Here is a 25,523-nt window from a genome sequence, read left to right as displayed (position 1 = left end):
ATGACATTATTAAGCAAATGAAAAGCAAGCCATAGTGGGAGAAAACACTTGCAAATCATATATTTATAAAAGACTTATATCCAGAATATATAAGTAACTCTTACAAGAAGAATAAGAAGATAATCCAATTTTAAAAGGAACAAAAGATTGTTAACAGACAATTCACCAAAGAATATATAATAAATGGCAAACACAGAAGATGACACTCAACCTTGTTATTCACCAGGGAATTAATAATGAGATGCCACTATATACCCACAAAAATGGCTAAAATTAAAAAGAATAAGGAAGACGAAGTATTAGTGAGGATGTAGAGAAACTGGAACTCTCACATATTGCCGGGGGTTAGGAGGAAATGCAAAGTAGTATGGCCACTTTACAAATGAAAATAGCTGGTGGTATCTTTCTGTGGCTAAGAATTATTCTTTTCTTCCATCCTTTGTATGACAGTCTTGGTGGCTGTTACACTGCTTGCTCTTCAACCTCCTTGCCCTAAGGCTGCACAGAGGCATCAATACTTGTTAAGGGCCAACCACCTGCAAGCTCTATGATAGACTTTGCTACCAATCAGGTAAAGGATGCAGTTTAAAGCTTTGATTTTGCCTTTTTAAAGATGTTTCTTCCTTTGCAATAAATATATTCTTGCTCTTTATAGACCAAAGAGTCTATTTATTCAGCTAATAGCAACTCACGTCCAGAGTTGACGGTCTATAAATGTATGCTATTATATTCAAGAATTTTTCTACCCTATTTAGTTACTGCAGTAAAAGACATCTTCTTCTAAAACAAAATAATCCAGTATTTTCTTGTTTTTTTTTTAATGGTGTTACTATTTGTGATCATTCAAGGGATACTAAAAATATATTTTTTTAATATTATTGCTATTTCTGAATAATTGTTTATAATGAAGGTAAAACATTCTAGTTGCTATTCAGAGGTAGCAATTAGCATAAACAGGTACATCAAAAACTAGCGCAGGGCTGGCCCTGTGGCTTAGCGGTTAAGTGTGTGCGCTCCGCTGCTGGCGGCCCGGGTTCGAATCCCGGGCGCGCGCCAACGCACCGCTTCTCCAGCCTTGCTGAGGCTGCGTCCCACGTACAGCAACTAGAAGGATGTGCAACTATGACATACAACTATCTACTGGGGCTTTGGGGGAAAAAATAAATAAATAAAAATTATAAAAAAAAACAAAACAAAACTAGTGTAAACTAAACATCATTTGGGTGAAGAAGTTGTATATATGCCATTTATTCCTTTAGTATAAGCACTTTAAGAACAAAGATGTTTCTTAACTCAGTCAAAATTACACCGAAAACTTAAAAAATTTCTATCGTAGTGGGGAGTAACAGATGAGTGACTACTTCTGGTTGGCAAACATCATTATCTTGAACCATTCTTTACATTCAGTCTCATCTCTCACTGCTCCTTCTTCCTATATGCATGTTACTCTCAAAAACACTCAGAAATTTTCACAGCTCTCAAATGGGCACAGAATCTGTACTTAATAATACCAGTTAATTCACATTATTTGACTATTAGTTAAGAAAATCTAATCAATAACAACTTAAATTTATCAAGCAAATAAATGACAGTGTTCTCAGAAGTCTTGGATGATAAAAACTTCCTGAGTACTTGTTAAAATACAAAGTTAGCAGGCCTGAAATGGACTCAAGAATTTGTACTTTTAATAAGTATCTCAGTGGTTCTTATCACTAGGCAAGTTTGAAAAACAAACTAGGGAGTATTTTTAATGATATTATAAAAGATCTCATTAGAAAAGGACTCACTTGGGTTAATTTAAAATAGGGGCTTTCCCTACCATATTAAACCATATATATACACACAACATGCACACATGTGGGTGTATGTATCATCTTAATTTAAAAATAACCACCCTAGGCAGCCTGAGAGTCTCATTAAAAACATATTTGACTGTCATTTCCATTTTTCACAGGATGCCAACTCTTTGGGAGAGTATTTTAACTTATAAGAAGATTGACCCTAAAGAGCATTCAACCACTGGTATCATATTCAATTTGTTTCTCTACGGATTATCAGTTATGTCAATAAATGCTCCATAGCTTTCTTCTCCTAGACTGATCTGTTTCCATTTTTTCTGGGAAGTAAATGGAGCAACTACTGGTTTCTGTCACTGCCTCTTATTTATAACCTTTAACACTGGCTTCTCTGGAAGTCTATTTTCTTCTCTACTCTAGGTAGAAATTTTGTTTTCTTAGCTACTGCCCTCTGTAGATTTTTAAGTTTAAAATAGTCTCAAGAGAAGCTTTCAAACCACAGTTTATACTTCTCTTTTCGATTGTAAGTAGAAAATGACTTAAGTTTTACACAATTCTTGACATTTGAATAGAACTTCAAATAGTATTTTCCAACCTGCATTTTCAAAGCCTCCTTCATTGGGATCTCTAGAAACTGCTTTTGAAGCTGGGGGTAGGGGAAGGTCACACAACTGGAAGATAACTACTGTATCTCAGATCTCTTGACTTATGTAAGGTGGTGATAAAGATCCTACCACCCATCTACCTTCCCAATCCTTTCTAGGAGGAAAAAAAATCATTATACAAGCAAATTTTCTTGGATTATGTCTGCATTTGCTTTAGCAAAAGGAGTCTGACCAATTCATTTTTAGCACAATGCATTTTTTGGGACACAGCACACCCATCTCTGAAAAGTCCAGTTATTGGCAATTTGCCAAAAACAACTAGATAAAAACATATGTCACTACCTACAATGTAAAGTTTAACCAAACAAGTATAACAAATTTAATAAGTAGCAATGTCACTAAACTAATGCTAAGTTACAATTTAATAACAAGAACAGCAGAATCAAACAACACAACTAACTTAAGACAAAGAAGGGTGATACACACAGATAAGCATCCTTCTTGAAAACTGAGGTAACTGCAATGATGCCAAGTCTTGCTTGACAGACTTCTTAGTATAATAACTAAATTGACTCTTCAGGAAACAGTAATAAGTTGCTTTTTTTTTCTTTATAAGTTAACCTTCATCCTAAGGCTAACAATTTGAAGAAACTTCATCTTCTTAGCAGAGTACCAAATCGCCCAAAGGAAGAGGCCAAACTTTGTTGAGAAGGTGCTTTGAACTCAAGAAGGAAGAAGGCTTGGGACCATATCCGTGGGAAAAAACTACTCAACATGACAAAAGGAGGGAGGGTTAGGGAAAAAAATTCAAGAACAGAGAGAGGACTCTGGTAGACTATTTGTAAGATGGGGATGAGAGGGAAAAAACACCTTTAGCTGGCAGTATGGCTAGAGGAGAACTTCGGAGAACAGAAGCAGATAACAGAATCCGTGAAGTCGTCTGCTATGGACATACAGATTATACATATAAAAGTGAAAATCTACAGAAGTGTTCCTCTAAGAACTAAACAGAAGTCTGTTATTTTGAGACCACTTTACAGTCTTCCAGCATTTGGTGAGCAATAGATCCTCAGAAGCAATGCTTGAAACATTATTTTATTCTGTTCACTCTAGTCACTCTATCTTCCAACTCTAAGTCTGAATGAAAAATTCTTCATAGGGGTATTGAAGAACACTAGGGTTTGTCTTTGGCTTCCATCTACAAACAAGAAGGGATTAAACTCAAAGTCTGTCAGCAAGTCTTTCCGAACTAAGTTATCAGATGTACTTAGCTTTACCACAGCCTCATAGCTACTTGGCAATTAGTACTTATCCTTTAAGAGTGCATTTTTACCAAGGTATTGGGGGCAGGAAGAGGGGTAGCTTTCCTCTGATTGGGCTAAGATAAGGAGGAGTATAAAAAGAAAAAATCAGGAGGGAAAAAAAAAACCTAAGGGAAAACATGCAGAACGAAGTACTGACACCAAAATTTAGCAACGGATGAATACCGACTGCAGATTAAAACTTAACTGAAATCTAAAGACAAATGCAAGAAACTGACACTTTATAAAATGGTTTCTTTTCCTTGCTTCAACTCTAAGATGACTTTTAAACTAAAGATGATCAAACTCTGTTGGCATTGTTTTTAGCTTTGATGAGATGCTCCTTGATTCACGTTACTGCTTCTAGAACACTTCAATTTACTCAAAATATGCTGCTCTTAAAGGCTTACGCCACTTGGTAATTCAAACTTGCCTGATTACCAGAAGCAAGGCAGAAAGCTTTTTTAAAGATACAGATTCCTAATTTCATCCTTAGAGGTACTGAATCAGAACATCTGAGAGATAAATATCCACTTTTAAAAAGCTCCCTTAGTAGCTGCTGGGGGTGGGGGAAGAGGGAAACAGGGAGTGACTGCTTAATGGGTACAGGGTTTCTTCTGCGGTAATGAAAATGTTCTGGCATTAGATAATGGTGATAGCTCACAACATTGTGAATACACTTAAAGCCACTGAATTATACACTTCAAAATGGTTAATTATATGTTATGTGAATTTTATTTCAATAAAAAAAGCTCCCTGGTAGTACAGGTTAACAATTTTGAAACCACTATATATGTATTCTAGAAATGAACACTTGAGTAAACAGATAGTCAATGGTGGGAGCCAGGTTTCTGACTGTTAGAGTGGGAGGCTGCAGACAGGCAAGTCAGGAGAAGGCTGGAATGTGGTAATGGATTCCCATTTGAGATATCAATACGAACTCATGTTTAGCTTAGATACAGATAGTTACATACAGAAATATTTGTAGATATGTATATATGGAATTAGTATACATACATATATTTCCCTCCGATGTCAGCTAAGCAAGCCCAGAAGCAACAGCACCCCAGTAGCAAGGAGCACACCTAACACCAAGATCCCGGTTACTACTATCTTTCTCCAATAAAAGGAACCAGGGCTCCTTAGAGAAATGGCTGATCCTAGGACTGACATAGGAAATACATAAGATGAGTCTGGAGACTTGTAGTGCCAGAAAGTAAGGAAGCACTCAAAAAATAGACATAAATCTATAAACTCAACAATGGGAATACGTCAAAGGGATACAGGTGTCAATCGAAAGAGGTCCCAATCAGCAAAATCAGAACACCTGAGCAACAGAATAAGTACAGTAGTATTGGGTTATAATCCAAGGTATAAATATCTGTGTTCATACGGATATAAACAAATGATGGAAGAAATTAAAAAACAGGAGAGAACAGACAAATTTTCCATGAAGAAGAATTGCAGGCAGTTTATGTAGATATTCTGCTCTCAAGGGGGTGGAGCATAACTCTCCACTCCGTAAGTGTGGGCTGCACAGGGATTTCCTTCCCAAGAATATAGTATGGAAAGAGGGGAAAAGAGAGTAACTTGAAACGCCTGACAAATACTATCTCAGCCATGTGAGCAAAGTTAGCATCAACAGTAATAAGTCATGTTGACAGTACGTACCCTTGATAAGATGTGATGAAAATAGCATTTTACCTCTGTAATCTTCCTCCCCAAAATACATAACCCCAGTCTAATACAAGAAAAATATATGACAAATTCCAATGATGGGAGATGCTACAAAAGTACCTGACCAGTACTCCTTAAAACTGTCAAAGTCATCAAAAACAAGGAAAGTCTGAGAAACTGTCACAGCCAAGAGGAGCTTAAGGAGACATGATAACTAAGTGTAATGTGGCATCCTGGATGGGATCGTGCAACAGAAAAATGACGTTAGGTAAAAAACTATAGAAATCTGAATAAAGTATGGACTTTAGTTAGTAATAAAGTATCAATATTGGTGTACCAACTATGATAAATGTACCATGCTAATGCATGACATTAATAACAGAGAAAACTGGTGTGACGTATACTGGAACTCTCTGTACTATCTTTGCAATTTTTCTGTAAATCTAAAACTACTCTAAAGTGAAAAAGTTACTTAAAAAAAAAAAGGTTCCCCAGGTAATTTTAATGGTTTGGGAACCATTAAGCAATATTTCCCTCTACCCTTGTCATAGCAAGCACTACATACCTCCCAGTAACTTTACTTCATATTAACTTTCTGTCACAGCCTTTATCTCTACCTCAAATCCTGTTCCCATCCTGGTTTTCTTCAAAGTTCATGTCTATATCCCATCCCACACTCTGATCCCTTAGGTTTTTTGACTTCTCACTATCAAAAATCTTTTCACTTCCTTCAGCCACTTATTCTCTATTTTCCCTCTTCAGAATTTTGTTAGTATCCTTTGCTATTTTTCTACTGTGGTAATCATCATTTTCCTATTCATTTGTAAAACAAGAAAAACAATGCTGTCATTTTTGTTGCATATATATATTTAAATTATGGTTAAATATACCTGATATAGAATTTACCATTTTAACCATTTTTTTAAATTGATGTATAACTGACATGTAACGTCATATTAGGTATACAACATAATGATTCAATATTTGTATATATTGCAAAATGATCACCACAATAAGTTTAGTTAATTAACATCCATCACCATACATAGTTTCTCTTGTGATGAGAACTTTTAAGATTTCCTTTCTTAGCAACTTTCAAACATGCAATACAGTATTATTAACTATAGTCACCATGCTGTACACTACATCCCTGTGACTTATTTATTTTTCTCACAATTTTTTTTTAATCTTTTGGTCCTCTTTACCCATTTCTCCAGCCCCCCAAACCCACCACTGGCAACCACCAATCTGTTCTCTGTATCTATGAACTTGGTTTTCAATTTTTTTTTAGATTTCATAGGTAAGAGAGATCATGAAGTATTTGTCTTTACCTGACTTATTTCACTTAGCATAATGCCCTCGAGGTCCATCTGTGTTGTTGCAAATGGCAAGCTTTCATTCTTTTTTACGGCTAAATAGTATTCCATCGTTACATATACACCACATCTTCTTTATCCATTCATCCATCAATGGACACGTAGGTTGCTTCCATGCCTTGGCTATTGTAAATAATGCTAGAAGGAACATGCGGGTGTGTATATATCTTTTCCAGTAAGTGTTTCCACTTTCTCTAAATAAATACCCAGAAGTGGAATTGCTGGATCAGATGGCAGTTCTATTTTTAATTTTCTGAGGAGCCTCCATATTGTCTGTCATAATGGCGGCACCAATTATATTCCCACGAACAGTGCACAAGGGTTCCCTTTTCTCCACATCCTTGCCAACACTTGTTATTTCTTATAAGTGTAGAGTTCTGTGGCATTAAATACATTCACACTGTTGGTGTAACCATCACCACCATCCATCTTTAGACCTTTTCATCCACCCCCACTGAAACTCTATATCCATTAACAGTAACTTCCCATTCCCCATTCCTCCCAGCCCCTGGCAACCACCACATCTCTATGAATGTGAATATTCTGGGTACCTCATATAACTGGAATTATATAATATTTGTCCTTTTATGACTGGCTTATTTCACTAGCATGTCTTCAAAGTTCACCCATGTTGTAGCATGTGTCAGAACTGCTTTCCTTTTGAAGGCTGAACAATATTCCATCCATTTATGTATATACCACATTTTGTCTATCCATTTATCCATCAATGGATATTTGGGTTGTTTTCACCTTTTAACTATTGTGAACAATGCTATGAACATTGTACATTATACAATCCATTGTACAGCAATCAAAACCACATTTTTTTATGCCTGTATTTTATGAATCCTTCCTTTTCTTTCAGGCTTAAACCCTCTTACTCCAAGATCAGAAAATATATTCACTCTTATTTCCTTTAACTTCTTTTGACATTTAACTCTTCCCATCTATTTGTAATGCCAGTTTTTAATAACAAGCTTATTCCTTTATACACCCAAATCTGTTTCTGGGCTTTCCAGTCTGTTTCACTACTCTGCCTTTCCATTCTTGCACCAATAGTATACTATTTGGTTTGGGTTTTTCTTTTTTTTGGCGTTTGAATATTTTTTTATTTTTTATTCTTTTTTGTATGGCTTTATAATAAATTTTCATGCCTCATCATTTTTCTTTTTCAAAATTATCCTGCCAATTCTCACCAAATAAATTTAAAAATAATTCTGATAAGTTAAAAATGTTGGTATCTGGGTCAAAGAAATAAATGTAAAAATTAAACCATATAAGTACTAGAAAAAAATCTTAAAGATGGAAAGTCTTTCTAAAACATGATATAAATGCTAAAAGTTATTTTTTATAAGTCATAAATAAAAAATTAAAACTGGACATGCAAATATCATAGACAGAAATCAGACAAGCGAAAACATTTGTAACACCTATGAAGAATAATCAAAGAGTTGTAACAAATCAATAAAAAACAACTTATTACAAAAAAAAAATCAGCAGAAGCCATGAAGAGGCAGTTCAAAGAACAAGAAATACAAATGTTGAGTAAACATCTAGAACTATTCAAACTCACTCATTATTTTACAGAATAAGACAACTTTTCACTTAAGACTGACAAAGATTAAGGCTGTGTTGGCAAGTGTTCAGGGAAACTGGAATACTCATACACTGTTGATGGCAATGAAATTGGGATAACCTCTTTGGAGAGGAATTTCGTAAACTCATTAAAATAAAAATGCACAGCCTTTTGTCCTAACAATTCAACTTTTAGTAATGTATCCTATAGGCGTACTACACAAATATGCAAAGATAACATACAAAGGCAGCCACTAAAATGTTACTTCTATGTCCAAAACACTGGGGGAAAAAACCTAAATATCCATTTATATAAATCTGGCTAAACAAAATACAGTACATTTCTATGCTTAAAATTATGCAAATAATAGAATAAGCCCCTTAAAAAGAAACTCCTTTTTTCTTGACTTCTCCTTTTTTGCAGAACCTCTAAATGTTGGACTAAATTGGGACTTAATCGTGGATCCCTTTCTATTCTCTACCACACTCCCTAAATGACCTAATCCAGTCCTATGGCTTTAAATACCACTGAAGTGCCACTGACTTCCAAATCTGTACCTCTAGTACTCATCTAAAATTCCATATTTGTGGGGCCGGCCAGGTGGCGCAAACGGTTAAGTGCGCGCGCTCCGCAGTGGCCACCCGGGGTTGGCCGGTTCGGATCCCGGGTGCACACCGACGCAGGGCTTGTTAAGCCATGCTATGGCGGCATCCCATATAAAGTAGAGGAAGATGGGCACGGATGTTAGCCCAGGGCCAGTCTTCCTCAGCAAAAAAGAAGAGGATTGGCATCAGATGTTAGCTCAGGGCTGGTCTTCCTCACCAAAAAAAAAAAAAAAAATCTGTATTTGTATATCCAACTATTTGACATCTTCACACTGATGTCTAATAGGCATATCGAATCAAAAAACGACTACAGAGAATTCTTGATTTTCCCTGTCAAACTTGCTCCTCCACACCCACCCATCCATCTTCTCCATTTCAATAAATGGCACTACCATCTATCCATCATTTAAGCCAAAAATTAGAAATGTTGATTCCATCTCTAAAACATATCCCAAATTAGATCCACGTCTTTCCATCTCAATAGCCACCCATCCCAAGCCACCAAGATCACCTGAATAGGCTACTGCAAAAACTTCACAAATGATCTCCCTGCTTCTATTCTTACTCCACTCCTCCCTTCTTCCTCCTCCTCTCTTACGCACATACCCCTTCTACAAGCAGCAGAGTGATCTTTTAAAACTAAAAATCGGATGATACCCCTGCCCTGCCTAATTTTCTTCTTGGTTTCCCACTTAGAATAACATCTAAACTCAAAGTAAACCATCTATACTATATAAAGCAGAATTAATGAAACAAACATCAAGAATTTTTAAAAAGCATTTAAAATCCTCAAAGACATAAGAGAAAATTGACAATATGCAGCAGAACTAAAAAGAACCAAGAAGAAATAAAGAGTATGAGAGCATAATGGTTGAAATAAAGAACTCCACAGAATAGATAAATAATAGAATGAATAAGCCAAAGAATGAATTAGTGAGCTAGAAGACGAGGTAGAGGAGGTCAGAAAGAAAAAAAAAAAAATGGAGAAAACAATATTTGAAAAAATGACTAATAATTTTCCCAAATTGAGGAAAGATGAAGATCTCACATTAAAGTGTCTGGAATACATGCTGGCACACAGTAGACTCCCAACAAATAAGTATTTGTTGAATGAAAGAACTGCCCAAGCGTCAAACAAGACAAAAAAGGAACTATACCCAGACACATTATAAAGTGAAAAAGACAAACTAAAAATTTCAAAATCTTCTAGAGAGGAACTGCCAGTCACATACACAGGAAAAGAAATCAAACTGACACCAGAACTTCTGAAAAGCAACACCAGACACAAGAAAACAATGTAGTAATATTTTCAAAATGTTAAAGGAAAAGAATTTCAAACCAAAAATCTTTAATCAAACTAAGTTATCATTTAAACATGAGGGTTAACCAATGATATTTTCAGGCATAAAAAGGCCTTAGCATGTTTACATATAAACAAACACGCTGTGTGAAAATTGCTTTTAAGTAGGCACTCAAATAAAAATTGAAAAAAATCTATGAGGACACTATTTGATATATGAGAGTAAGAGTGAGTAAATAACCTAATCAAGCATATTTCATACAAAAAGTAAGAAAAAAGATGGATGGGTGCTTGAAGAATACCCCTAACGATCCAGAACTAAAATTCTACAGAACATCAACATGGTTGCTGGGAAACTGGGGAGTAAGGGGTGTGGTGGAGGAGACTAGAGGAAAGTGAGAAAGTGGTTAAAGTGCTTGTCTTGTTTGGAGAAAGATATATATATGTTTAAGATTAACAAACTGATTGTGGAAAATGAATAAAAGTATAATACATAGAATGTAACTAATTTCCAATATATGTGTTATCACAATAAATGAAAATGGATTAAACTCAATCAAAAGATAAGAGTCTCTGAGGCTGGATAAAAATAAGATTCAGCAATATACTTTGTAAAAGGGACCACAAAAAGATACTATAAAGGTTGAAAATAAAAAGATAGGAAGAAGATATACCAGGAAATATAAACCCAGGCTGGTAGATGGGCTTTTTTTTTTTAGGCCCCATTTATGAATAATTCAGACCCTTCCTGGTCTGGGCTCAGCTCCACACCATGCCTAGGCCTATGGATTCCACCAACACATTAAAGCTCACACAGTAAGTGGTAGCCATTTATTTTCCTTATTGGACAGGGCTTCAATTTCTGTTTTCTATTATGACTTTGAGTTCTTTTTCCATTTCAGACACCTGCAGATTTCTCTTGCTTTCAAGCTCAAATGTGTACATCTTAAATGTTTTATTTTTATCTAGCATTTCCATATATTCGAAAAAGAAGAGAGCTTCCCCAGTCTGCCCTCTTGTCCAGAAGTCCCCAGAACATGCACTTTAGATGAAATATAACTGAAAACAAAGTCCAAGTTACTTCTTCTTCATCTATATTATGAAATGATAAAGCTCAACTGAAAAGGCTGTGGGAAGTAACTAAAATAATACTTTGGCATAGTCCTTGGTGCATATAAAACATCCAAATTGCTGCCAAGTTTACCACGAATTTTACATTCTACCTAAAGAAAGTAAAGATAGAACCATAAGCATGGAATGGGAATTACTAACTTTTTTCCTGTTCCAGCTTTCACTGGTCTACAGCTGCTTTGGGGGTAAAAATGCTCCCTCCAAACTGTTTTGAGAAAAAAGGCAACTTTAATAAAGGGACAAATCACAGCAATAGAATTCAATGATCCTTTTTTAAGTCATTCAGTTAGGAAAGTGACCATTACTTTCTCTGTGATTTGATTGGGGAACCTTAAGTTCAAGATTCTATTCTGAGATCTACCACTGATTTTTGGTTGACCTTCATCACTTCTCAATATTTCTGTTTCTTCTTGAAAGTAAAATTAGGCTAGATGACATTGAAGATGTTCTATCCTTCCAAAATTCTCATTCCAGAATAAGAGGATTAGAACAATTTCACTCCAAATTCTATTTTTCTGTGACTGCAAAAATCATAGCTTAAATTATTAAAACAATTATGACACCCTTATTGCTATTTTCCCCCATGCAAAAAAGAATAAACCATTAGACATAAATACTAAGTATTTCCTATTTAAACAAAGACCAAATAGCTTAACCTAAATTTAATTCATTTTAAAAGTACTTTTAAAAAAATAATGGAAAAGGCCTCAAAATAAATGGCCACGCTTCCGGGATATTAACTGGACTTTTTCCCCCCTTTACCTACTTAAATCATCCAAGTGAGGATTTAGTCTACGAAAAGGGTTCTTGCTTTCTTTACCATACCTTCCCAAAGTAAGCAATGGTTGATTTTCACCACAGTGTTTTCTGGCAGCTATTCCATGACATTTTCCCACAGGAAATATGATGGTTGTATTCCACACCAAGAAATTAGTATCAGAAAAACCACAAATTTAACCAACAGTACACAAAAGATGAAGATAAATATCCACATCCTTTAAAATAAACTGTCCTCAATGTCCTTAAAACAATGTTCTTAAAAGTCCTTAAGGAATGTTTATGGTCTATTTTATACATTCTATATTGACTTTTATAATAAACATGTACTACTACCGCAAATACAAATTTAAAAAATAATAAAATAGGTTGACTTCCACTTGGTTTGCTCTGGAGAACTTCAGTGTTCTGGGTAGAACCGAAGGGGAAAGAATAATGAGACTGCTTCAGACAGAGGTAGAGGGAACCAGGTAAAAAGTACTTTACATGTTTTATGTTTTCTAACCCAGCCACAAGAATATGAAACGAAGCAAAAGATTCAGGACAGAAGCTCAATCCAGTAAATACAAGCTGCACTTTGGGTTGGTGTTGCCAACTATTATATCTTTCAGGAATCTGAGCATCACAGATAATTCAGAAGACTATACAAAGTAAATACATTATAAATGGTCAATTTGGTTTAACTATAATATGTATATTACCTTCAAAATTCCACAAAAGTAAACCTGTGGTATAAAATAGAGTGATACTTCGATAGCTCAGTTGCTTGAAATATAAACAACCAATACCTACTAATCTTACCCGTGTCTAAGGCAAAATATATTAGGAGGAATTTAGCAAAGTGAATAAAGTACTAGAAGACCTGGGTTCTTGTTGTAACTCTTTCTAGTAAACTCTCTGGGTTTCAGTTTCCTGTTTTAAAATGAGGTCCATTCCAGCTCCAATTACGTCACTACCTTTTAAAAAGCCTAAGTTGCTTTTTGTCATAATAAAGATCAAACAACACGTTGACAAGGTGCTTCATGATGTGATCCCTTCCTACTTTCTTTAGCTCCGTTTTCTGCCCCACTGTGCTTTGCTTTTTGCTATCCCTTCAGTGTGGCCTGCTTTTTTGTATGGGTGCGTATGTGTCCACACCTGTGCACATGCTTATCCTTCTCCCTCTGCAGCCCCCTCCGTATCTACCTTTATCTCCCCCCTCCTTCCTCAGTATAGATAAATCATGAAAAGTATGTCTAATACATATTGGTATAGAAGAACTGATTTTCCTTATAACCTCAAAAAAATGAATTAAGCGTGTGACATTAAATTACTTAAATTCCTTTAGCTATCATATCCCAGTTTGCTCATCCAATAATTTAATCCTTTAACATTTACTAAGCATCTATATGCCAAGCAATGGAACTAAAGATGAACAAGACACAATCTAGTCTAGAGGGAATTTACAGTTTTTAAGGGGCCAAAGACAAATTAACTACCACAGGTAATAATAAATGCTCTACAAATATGACAGTACCAGCACAAAGGGATCACGCAACTTGGTGCATGTATATAAGGGTATGGGTGGAGGATTTCAAGGAGAGGTAACACTAAAATAGAGTCTTAAGGATGACTATGGCGCAGGTAGATACGGAGGGGGCTGCAAAGGGAGAAGGATAAGCATGTGCACAGGTGTGGACACACAAGCCCCCATACAAAAAAGCAGGCCACACTGAAGGGATAGCAAAAATCAAGGCACAGTGGGGCAGAAAACGGGGCTAAAGAAAGTAGAAGGGATCACATCATGAAGCACCTTGTCAACGTGTTGTTTGATCTTTATTATGACAAAAAGCAACTTAGGCTTTTTAAAAGGTAGTGATGTAATTCGAGTAGTATGTTCAGAAAGGTGCTGTTGGTGAAACTTTGGAAGACAGACTAAAGAGGAATTAGATGAGAGACAAGGAGACCACTTAAAATATAACGACCAGACTGTGAGGTGGGGAGGAACAGTAAACAAGAGCAATGAGGCTAGAATGACACCCAAGTTTCTGGCTCCAGCAACAAGAAGTAAAAATGATTTGAAAATAATTTAAAAGAAGCAATTAGCATTTATCCATTGTATTTATCTTCTAATAACAATTTATCTTCTAATAGTAATAACTAAACAATACGTCAAATTTTTAAAAAATAAAATTCTCTATTAGATAGCAATTACAAAATAAATTAGTGGTAAAAAGATTTTTTGACATTGTCAAACATTGGACCATAAAGGACCATATGCATGTAGAGTTTTTAAAGAAAGTAATGCAGGCAGTTGTGTTTACAATTATCTATTTGCCCTGGGTATCTAATGTATCTCTATATATATTAAGGTGGAAATATGAAATACTTATCTGCAATTGAGAAAGTTGGCATAAATGACTTCTAAGGTTCTAAGATTCTAAAGATGAGTTGCTGAGTTTACCGACCTCTTTTTAGCTCTACAGGGTTATAAATTGTGCAACTTCCATAGACCAGTAGAGGGCTGCAACAGCTCAGAGAAAATGGTCAGGCAGCTTGCATCTCTGGCACTGGAAACTGAAAAAATTACCAACGCTGAAAGCAGAAATCTAATAGCCACTACATATTCACTTCGCTGTCAACAGATTCTAAAAGGGGTCAGGAGAAATCCCCCAAATCCTGAAAACTAGACACACCTGTAATTAAGCATTTTGCCACCAGCTCCTTTCTCTTCTTACAAAATGGACAAGTGTTGGGAGGCCAAGTAAAATCTTGCTAACATAGAGTAATTAAGGAGGGAAAAAGTCAGTCAAAATGAGTTAGCAACTCACCACTTCCTTTCAGACCCACTGCTGCTCCACACTGCTGCTACCAGACTAATCTTCCCAAAATGATTATTTTCGTTAGGTTACTCTCACATCTACTTTATCAATTCTGTTCCGCACAGAGTGCAGCGTTGAAGTCTAACTTTCCTTTGCCTAGACTTTAAGGTAGATTTCTACTCATGTATACAATTTATTTTCAACTCCCCTAGTTAGACCGCTCTTACTGTTAGATACAATATGTAACAGAGTTAAAATGGAAAAGTTCATTGAGGTGAACTTTGAAGAAAGAAACAAATTTACATAGGTCTAGAGAAAGGGAAAGGCCACTAATCAGAAACGTTCGTGCAAAGAGGGAGATGAACTCCCCTGGGCAAGTGAAGAAATAAATCAAGGAACCGTATATAGGGAGCTTTAATTGAATTTGTAATGTTTAATTCTTAAGCTGGTGATAGGTACCCAGGTGTGCATTACGTTATTTTCTGTACCTTTTAAGTTATCTAAATGCTTCAAAATAAAAAAAATTTTTTTTGGTATTTTAACTTTGCCCCCTTCTCCTGCCCCTCAAAAGACAAACAGCCAATCTTTGCAACATATCATTAGTCCAGTGCCAAAGTACTACTCACAAATTCATTTTTACTGCTTTCTTTAAAATTGATAGGCACATACTTTAGCTTTAAATGAAAGGAAAGGACTTTTAATTGCTTAGATACTTAGGTATAGTTTTAACAGTGGCACATATAAAAATATAAGAGATTTGGGGTAAAGGTCACAGCATAAAAATACCAGAATAGTTTACCATAATCACGGCTTCAGCAATATAAGCCTGTGATCCTGAAAATCATCTTGATCTACGCTCAAACTCTTTTTTTTTTGTTTTGTTTTTTTGTGAGGAAGATCAGCCCTGTGCTAACATCTGCCAATCCTCTTTTTTTTTTCCCGCTGAGGAAGACTGGCCCTGGGCTAACATCCGTGTCCATCTTCCTCCACTTTATATGGGAGGCTGCCACAGCATGGCTTGCCAAGCAGTGCGTCAGTGTGCGCCCAAGATCTGAACCGGCGAACCCCGGGCCGCCGCAGGGGAGTGCACGCGCTTAACTGTTTGTGCCACCGGGCCGGCCCCGTATCTACAGCCAAACTCTTTATGTAGTTACAGGTAGCTAAAATCAGTACCTTCCGAGAGAGCACCGCTAACAGAAGCATTAAGTTATTTCTAATCCACATACCACACCATTCCCACCCTGACCCAACAATATTGTGGGTTATAACGCTGCTTCAGTTATCGCCAAAACTGTAGCTTCCATGTGACTTCACATAAGGGTTGAACTGTTTGGGCCTTATTTCAGTCCTGATTTGCCACCTCACTTTTTCTATACCTAGCTCACTTTCCAACATAAACCTACTATACTACACACAAGAATTCAGGAGAACCACACATTTCAAGGCATTAAAAAAACAGAAAAAAAAAAAACACGCTCTAACTGGCTTAGAGTAGGAGTACATATTATTGGTGGCTCTTTTGGCCAAAGCAATTTAGAGTTATAAACTGTTTCCCTGCCAAAGTATGCTGATAAGAACGATAAGGAGAAATATGATAATGAGGGACAAGAGCAGAGTAAATTCACTGTTTTTCAATAGCTGTAAGAAAGTAACAAGAAAAGGGTGGTACTGTGAAAACTCCAACCCCAATGGGAAAGAATACTGTGTTATCTGGTTTGATTGATTGATTGATTGATTGAGAGGAAGACCAGCCCTGAGCTAACATCTGCCAATCCTCCTCTTTTTGCTGAGGAAGACTGGCCCTGGGCTAACATTCGTGCCCATCTTCCTCTACCTTATATGGGACACCGCCACAGCATGGCCTGACAAGCGGTGCGTCAGTGCGTGCCCGAGATCCAAACTGGCGAACCTCGGGCTGCCGCAGCAGAGCGCGTGCACTTAACCGCCTGTGCCACCGGGCCAGCCCCCTGGTTTTATTTTTAAAACAAAACATTTCCTGATACATAAAATTTTTTTCCAGTTCATTTGTGTGGTTAAAGTTTTTAAAAGTTTTACCCACTGATGGCACCAATATTAAACAGCTTTATCTATTACAGGAAATACACTATAAAACAAGAATGCCTAAAAACATAAGTTCTCTCATCTTATGTGAGAGACTTGAGCACTCCGTGGATTTTGGTATCCGTGGGGGTTCCTGGAACCAATCCCCCACGGACACCAAGGGAGGACTGTAGTTCTACATCAAAAATTGACTTAAATTTCCAAGTCAGTGATTCCTAGTCTTTTTTGTACAGACCTATTTCACGGCCTGAAAGCCACAGATCTTTCCCCTGACACATACTTACTAAAGAATTTGTAATATAACTTCAAAATGTTTACAGAACCTCTGCCTAATTATGGATCCTTGTTGTAAGTCATTAACTCTTGCGGCTAGGTTTTAAGCTCCATAGGGGATCTAAAAAGCTGAAAACCTAAGAACCTTTTCAATGATCTCCTTGTCTCCTATTTGAATTCCACACAACGTGTAGAATTATTTTCTAAAAAAATCTGTATCACATCGTTCCTCACATTGGAAATTCATTTTTATTAAGCCCCTCATCCCACTAATCATGGCCTTTTCAGCTGCTACTAATCTTTTCTCCTTTAGGCCCAATTCATCCTCTTATGCCACTCAGACCCCTCTCCTGACAGTGGCATTGCAGAGATTCTCTGTTATTCAATAAATACATGCTGACCCTTTACAGACTGATGGAATTTGGGAGTACAACAGTGAACAAGACACACATGATCCACGTCCTTGCAGGGCTTACATATTCCTTTCTACACCAACTAAAAAGCAATTTGGATGATTAAAGAATATTGTCCTATTTTCATGTGTCTATGTTGTCTTCATTGAGTGTAAACCCTTAAAAAGACACAGACTATAATATTTTCTTCACTTATATTTTCCCAAATGCCTGCCTCAACAATGCCAAACACAGTGCTGTTCATAGAAACATTTATTTAAAATTTATTTATTTATTTATTTTTGCAAGGAAGATCAGCCCTCAGCTAACATCTATTGCTAATCCTCCTCCTTTTTTTTTCCCCCCAAAGCTCCAGTAGATAGTTGTATGTCATAGTTGCACAGCCTTCTAGTTCCTCTATGTGGCATGCGGCCTCAGCATGGCCAGAGAAGTGGTGCGTCAGTGCGCACCCGGGATCCGAACCCGGGCCGCCAGTAGCGGAGCTCGAGCACTTAACCGCTAAGCCACGGGGCCGGCCCCTATTTAAAATTTCTTAACTAACCATGCCGTGTTTAAAACCTTCCGTATTATATCCATAATACTTGTTCACTGTGGTAAAACTCGAAAATTCACAAGCAAAAAGATAAAAATTCCAATTACTTTCAAATTCAATATTCAGAGATAACCCATCATGTTGTCAGACCGGGTCATTCAAGACTTTTCACTCCTTGTAAACATCCATAATCCATCTTAATTATTTTCCCCAAAGGGCTCACAATTTATCTATCATTTTATCTTGCTTTTTTCTCTTAATATCATCATCAACTTTTCTGAAGGTGTAGTTTTGTAAGGAAGCAATATGGTCACTGATTTAAATTGAATCTCATCTGTAAAATGGGAATAAGATAAACCTGACAAGGTCATTGTAAGGAGTGAATGAAAAGTTATGTGGCAAGCCTATTATTAATCACAGAACATTTGTAATTATGCCTCTACCAGTCAATGAGCACTTTATAATGACTCTCACTCAAATGTGAGACTCCATGTTTTCCCCTATGCTCAAAAGATTCTCATATTTTCTGCTACTTCTTCCCTACCATCTGAGTTTACAAAAGCCATAGGCAGGAGAAATTCTTGGACTAGGGATGTGAAGACATAATAAACGAGCCTAAAGAGTTATCACCTCAATAAGGTACTAGTTTGGAGAGAGCCAGTTTCTTCTGGGGCTTGCCAAGGGGCAGTGGTGCTGTAAAATACAAGTTTTGATTCAAAAGATAAATGATAGATTAAGAAAAATATTTATAACATAGAATACATAGAAGATTAATAATCTCTAACATACAAAGAATATCCATAAGGGGAGGCTGAAGAATTGTTACCCCTTTTATTATATAGTTTTTAATATTAGGCATATATTAATTTTGTAATTTAAAAACCCTGATAAAAATGTTTTAAAAATTGTTTAAATTTTTGATTGCCACTCCTAGAAGTTTTGAATAAGCAGGAACAAAGAAGAGAGAAAAATGGTCAAAGGATATGAAGTGTCAATTCACAGAAGAGAAAATGCAAATGACTATTTCCCCGTGTTCTAGCTAATGATCCAAATTCCTAAATCAAATCAAAGCTAAAATCAAATTCATACCACAATTAAAGATAAAAGCCTTAAAATGTAAAATTAAAGTGGTAATACAATTTAAATTTCATAAAACAAATTTAAATTGTTAACCAACAACAGATAGGTATGGATTTATTTTCACTGGGTGTTTGCAAAGCAAGAGAACGTTAGCGCCTGAAGGGGAAGGAAGAACCTCGAAGGGGGAAAAGGACCAAGGAAAGGAAGAATGAGTAAGCCAATCTGCTGTCAAACATTCCTGTTTACTTTCAATAACGTGAGGACAAATAGAAACTTGAAAAAGAGGTATTTTTTGTCCTGTTCAACTTCAGCTTAAAGAGAGCACTCATCTTCATTCTGGCGATGTTTTTGAGTCCTAAAAGACAGGGTAAATTCTGAAGGTTGAATAATCACTAATAGGTGATCATCTCAACTATAAATCTATGAATGAACTGGGTTGATGTCAAGAAAAAATTTCTCAAAGTAATAGAATTACATTTAAATAACATAAATTTCAAGTTAGTTCTTCAGTAAAATTATCTAGAGTTGGAGATATTCCAGAGAGAACTTTTTGAAGTATTTTCATAACTAGATATGTAAAATGTCTACTCTCATCATATATAAAAATAACACATATCTAACAGTACCTGGAGCACAGAAGCTCAAGAGAAGTTCTTGATCACCAAGTAACTTCCAAACAGTCAAAATTAAACTGGTAAAAAGGACTTACTTCAACTCAGAGGTTGCAAGACGTTAGTATAGAACACTAGAATGCAAGCCAAGGCTCTTTTCCTAGTTGTAATATTTTTGTGCAAACTATGCACAAAACATAGGAAACATTCAGTAAAATTTACATTCTGTAAAACATCGTTAATCATCACCACTAAGTAGTAAAGTGGTATAAAGAATTTTTTTAGTATTTACTTCTACCCTGCTTGTTTAAGTTTCAGAAGTGGTAGAACACAATAGAAAGAAAGCTGTGTACAATGTGGTTTTGATGGAAGAGAATAAGAGTACGTGTGTTTCTTTCCTCTTCCTTTAGGTTTGCTAACGCTTCTCTTTCATAAGCGAATTTCAAAGGAGTCTAGCATTACTCTAGAGAATTTTAACCCGGATCCTATCCACGGTTCAACATCATCCAATTAGCCAACATTTTGCCAATCTCAGAGTAGTTGTGAAATTCAAGAGATCGGATGCAAAAAGTACTTTACCAACTACAAAGCACCCTAATTTTTAACAGACTATTATCGTTTATCCTGAGTCAATATAGCTATTTCTAAGAAGAGAGAGCCACACATGCATGGTTTTGGTTCTCTATTAGAAGTCAGAATGTGGACAAAACTCCTATGTAGGAGGGAAGAACAATCTGAAATCTGAGACGCTCTAAGGCTCTCTAACAACTCTTTCAAGCGATAAGGTAGTTTAAAAATATATTTATCACTAATATTTGTGATTTTTCCTTTAGTTATGACCCAAATACAAACTGATAATCAGAGAAGTAAACTACATATTTTGAAACAATTTCAGGGCAATAAACAAATGTTAAAAGATTGGCCAAAAAAGACACAATTTTTTAACACCAAAGAAAAAGAAATGACTTCCACCCTATAACTTGCAGTTTCATAATTTACCTCTTCTATTCATCTCAATTTGGAAGCATTTCTGTGTTTAAACTTAATTTTCTAAGAATTTAAGTTTGAATTTGAATTTCTTAGAATTTTGGAGGGTCTCACTAATGAGAAAACCTAGTCTTGGATGCTATTTTCTAACTTGGACAAACTCAAATTCACTATTGCTGGAACTATTCCTTTATAAAAACAAGTCCTAAATGAGTTTGGTTAGTTATCTTTTTTTATTCATTCATTCTGATTAAAGTATGTTTCTTTAGAACAATGACATCAATATCAAGGTGGAGTTTGTTAGAATAGCCTCGTGTTAACAACTGTAGTCCTTCTGTAAACTGGTGAGAATAATTTGCTTCTGACAACTAACAGGAAAAAAACCAACAACTACTATATCAGCATCTCATAAAAAGGCTTGCCAGCCTATCTTCCATGATTCTCATAAGGTATTTTCTTTTCTTTTTGTTTTTTGACCAACATAGTAGAAGGTAAAATAGCCGGCCCCCAAACATTTTTCACAAAGTCTGAAACTTAAGAAACACTGCCTTAAAACTTTTCAAAATCAGATAAATACTCTTATTAATTAGAGGCACAGCACTGAGAAATGGTTAAAGAATGGGGACAACAGAGTCTGTCACTTTTTTTAGGTCTATGAATATTTACACATCACATACTGTTCAGAGCCTCATTTTCCTCAGCCATATGTTAGAACAATGAATAGTATCTGTTTTACAGGGTTGTTATGAAAATTACCTGAAATATTTCACTTAAAACTTTGAACATAGATACATGCATATTCTAACTGCTCAACAAATGTTTATCACAACCTTTAGCTTCAACGTTACAAATAATCTACATAATACTACAATACTGATATACTGGTTTCCAGTATTACCAATTCAAAGCACTAGAAGAAAAGGTCTTTAAACTTAACAGCAAAAGCCAACAAAAACTCTGTCTTAACATTTCTATGTATTTCAAATCTACAAGATAACCTTAATATGAACTATTCAAAGCTGAGTTTATAAAGGCAATTATCTCCTGTTATTGCCATTTCTGAAAACTAGCAACAGACAAATTAACATTGCAACTAATATACTTTCACTATTACTTTTAAAAAGCCACTATCTGTTAAAGAAACAAATTATGCATGCATGAGTGTATATGAGAATGTTTTCAAATGTTATATGAAGAAACTTCATATTCTCCAGAGGAAGTCTGGCTCTAACAACTGCAATATTTAAAATGTTCGTAAGAGGCTTTACTAAGATTAGAACTAAGTGGGGCTCAGAAAATGTATCTACAGGGAGTTATAATCCGTAAAACAGCAGGTGCTGTAAACAATAAAGCTAAGGCTAAGCAAAAATCTAGGGATCTAGACATCTTGTTACACAGTAAGAACTGTATTTTAAAAATAATATTACCACTTTTTATACGTATAAAAGTTTACAGTATTCAATGTGCTTTCCATATTTAATCACATTTGTTCCATTCAACAACCCTGTAAATTATGTAGGAAAATTGTTCTTTGTAGATTAAGTAGGCAATGTTCTGAAAGTTAATGTGATTTGTCAAAAACCACAGTTAGGAAGTGACAAATCAATAATTTAAACCTAGGCCTTCTCACTTATAATTCAATGTTCTTTCCACTACTCCATAAGGCTACTTCTTAAAGAAAGAGGCAAGTTAGTATCCTCACAGAAATCTCTAGGCCCAAACCAGACTGTTTTAACTAGCTGTGTTGACTTCAGTAACCCATTTCACCTTACCAGGCCTTTATATTTTCATCTGTAAAATGAGGGAAAGGGATTAGAAATTTTGAAGTCCCTTCCAGTTCTAAGGATAAATCTCCAAGACCGTGCCCTTTACTACAGAGTACAGGCATTTTACAAATACACGTTGACATTAGTTTTAGCAACAAGTTCCAAGTCAGAGAGTAGTGTCAATAGCTCTTAAGCAACCTATTGCAATTACTGGACAAATTCTTCATGTCTATCTGACAGATGTTGTTTCAGTACCATCAAGTTTATATATAGAAAGCAGTCCAAACCTCTTATGGACTATGATGGAACTGATTAATCTCACTAATCATTCTCTTTTTAGACTGAAATAACGCTCTTAAAACATAAGAATGGTTTAAAGAAAACTTAACTACTAGTCAACTAGTACTAAGAAATTGAATATTTTTACTATTCTTGTTCTTTAGAATAAAAACCTCTTTTCCAACGAACTGTTTTCCAAATATCTCTACTATCATTTCTCCAATCTATATCAGAAGAATATCAGTCACGTTTTTCAACAACTTCTATTTAAAAAAGTCACACAGAAGCATTTTGATAAAAATATCTTCCTTTTAAATTCATTCCACTGGTTCGGTACTCCTCTCCAAACAAAATTCAAGCTTTTTTCCCCTTCCTAACATTAAAGAACTAAAACCAGAGACCGCACAACATATTTTCACCTACTAAGTTCTTTCCTCATCTGAATATTTTTGTTTTCTCTACTCTTCCTCAAATACTCTTCACGGAATACACACCCAGAGATCTCCACTTTCCCAGCTCTGCTTATTCATAAAACCATTCTAACAACAACTATGGAAACCATAACGATAAAGAACATTAAAAGCACTCTGCTTTTTACTTTTCTTTCCATGAATATCACTTAATACTTAGGTTTTACTTCATATTTGAACACTTTGCCTGTCCCTAAAATAGAACACATACCCTGAATAGTTAAGCTTGACCTTAGTCAAGCCATGTGCAAACCTTAAAAATTTAGAGCTTGTATGAACTATAAAAGATTTTTAAGTAGTAAAATCTTTCTCTTGCTTATAATCTCCTGGGGAAACATTTCGAATCTTTAAATGCTTCTACGTTCAGCCCAAATTAAAGACTTTTCCCAACAACAAGATTAGTTAATACAAAGACTTGATCTTACGCAGTGCGAGACTATCTCATTTTGTTTTTAAGCCACTTGGCACCAATAGAGCATATGTTCTGCCAGTTCTGAGCTAATCTCCAGGAAAGCCTTTGTATAATGACTGAAGAAACTGAAACAGATCAGTGCCCAAGATTTTTAACAGCCTACTTGAGCATATGTTTTTAATAAACAGCCAATTTATTTTAAAATGCCTATTTTACTAGTTCGCCTTCCTTTATAATTTACATAAGCCATTTCAAAGTTAAAAGGAAACCCATGACTGAGAATACAGGTTCATTTCAACGTCAGGATTAGAAATAATTTCGAGGTGTTACAGATCACTAGATCTGCAACCCATCTCACCCGCGTTCGCGATTCAGCCGCGGGTGTCCAGTGGAAATTACAATCTCGAGGACTACACTGCTCAAAATGTTTCCTACGATTTCAACTGGCGCAACAATGTTAACTTCCCATCCTAAACTGTTTCTTACTGTTATTATTAAAACAGCTGTCAGCTGGGCTTCCGTAACCTCTTTGTACAACCATTTATTCAACGCTTTAGGATCCTCGAGGATGCGTCACACCATATTACCCCTCAAAACCAGATCTAAGGACCTGACGCGCCCCCAGGGTCTACGAACGTCATTCGAATGGGCCCCGGCGGAGCGCTGGGAGAACCGACTGCCCACCGGGACAGGACAGACGAGGCCGGCAGCAGAGACAGAGCGCGGCGCGCCCGCCCTCCCTCCCCCCGAGCCCATGTAGGCGGCAGTTCCCCTCCTCCCGCACCCCTCCCGGACCCGGGGCTGCTCCCGCCCCGCCCGCCAGCCCGGCCGCGGCACGCCGGCGGCGCCCTCTCGGCCGCGCACACTCGCACGCACACGCTCCTCCCGGCCCCGCCATGTTCCGGGAGGCGGCGGCGGCGGCCGGCCCGCCGAGGCCCCCGCCCCGGGCCCCCGCCCCGCCCCGCTGGCAGCTCCGGCGGCGCCGCGGCTCCTCGGGACTCCTGGAGGGGCGGCGGCGGCGGCGGCGGGCGGGCGCGCGCGCGGACCCGCGCCGGGGCCGCGAGCGCCTGTCACGGCCAGGCCGGCGGCGCCTCGGGCGGGCCCGCGGGCGGGGCGGGGCGGGCAGGGCGCGTCCCCTACCTTGCTCTGGGGAGGGAGGGCGCGAGCGGCGCGGAACCGAGGGGTCTCCTCCCAGGCGCCGGGGACGGGGCTCAAAACCGCGCCCTCCTTCCTCCTCGCCTGTCGCCACGCCCCCCTCGCCCTCACGGACTCGCGGCACGGCCGGCGCAGGAGGGTTTACCCCCTGAACGAGTGCCTCGGCGTTGCCGTCGCTGTCGTTGTCTTCGTCGCCGCTGCAACCGCCACGAACGCCGCCGAGGCCGGGCTTGAAAACATCTCCGGTCTCGGCCGTCTCTCACCACAGCCTCCTCGCTCCCAGGCTGCGCCGCCCGGCGATTGGCTGTGGTGCGGGCACGTGACTCGGCGGCACGGGACGGGCGGCGTGACCGCCCCGCCCCCAGCGCCCGGCGCCCGCCGCCCTTTCAGCTCTACCGGAAGCTTCCCGAGCCGCGGGGCGGGGCGTCGGGACGTACCAAGTGGAGGCGGCGGGGGTGGGAGCCGGAAGTGCTCCATACGTGGTTGGCCCTCTGAACCCGGGTGTCAGCGCCTCCCCTTCGCGTCCGCAGCCCGAGAAA

General features: G+C 37.5%; 1 protein-coding gene across 3 annotated transcripts in view; it reads right to left on the bottom strand.

The window, feature by feature from the left end:
• Positions 1-25,222, bottom strand: part of ANKRD12 (ankyrin repeat domain 12) — a 125,939-nt gene extending 100,717 nt beyond the window's left edge. The window contains exon 1 of one of the 3 annotated variants that reach the window (XM_087438903.1): positions 25,130-25,222. The gene's annotated coding sequence lies outside the window, so the exon portion shown is untranslated. Of the gene's footprint in view, positions 1-24,969 lie in introns of all 3 variants that reach the window. The other 2 variants (XM_014780332.2, XM_014780329.2) reach the window with 2 other exon arrangements.
• Positions 25,223-25,523: the final 301 nt, after the last annotated feature.

The sequence above is a fragment of the Ceratotherium simum genome, chromosome 14 (assembly GCF_057802395.1).
Source record: "Ceratotherium simum simum isolate JZ-2026a chromosome 14, ASM5780239v1, whole genome shotgun sequence".
Lineage (NCBI taxonomy): Eukaryota > Metazoa > Chordata > Mammalia > Perissodactyla > Rhinocerotidae > Ceratotherium > Ceratotherium simum.
This window is presented reverse-complemented; position numbering and strand designations above follow the sequence as displayed.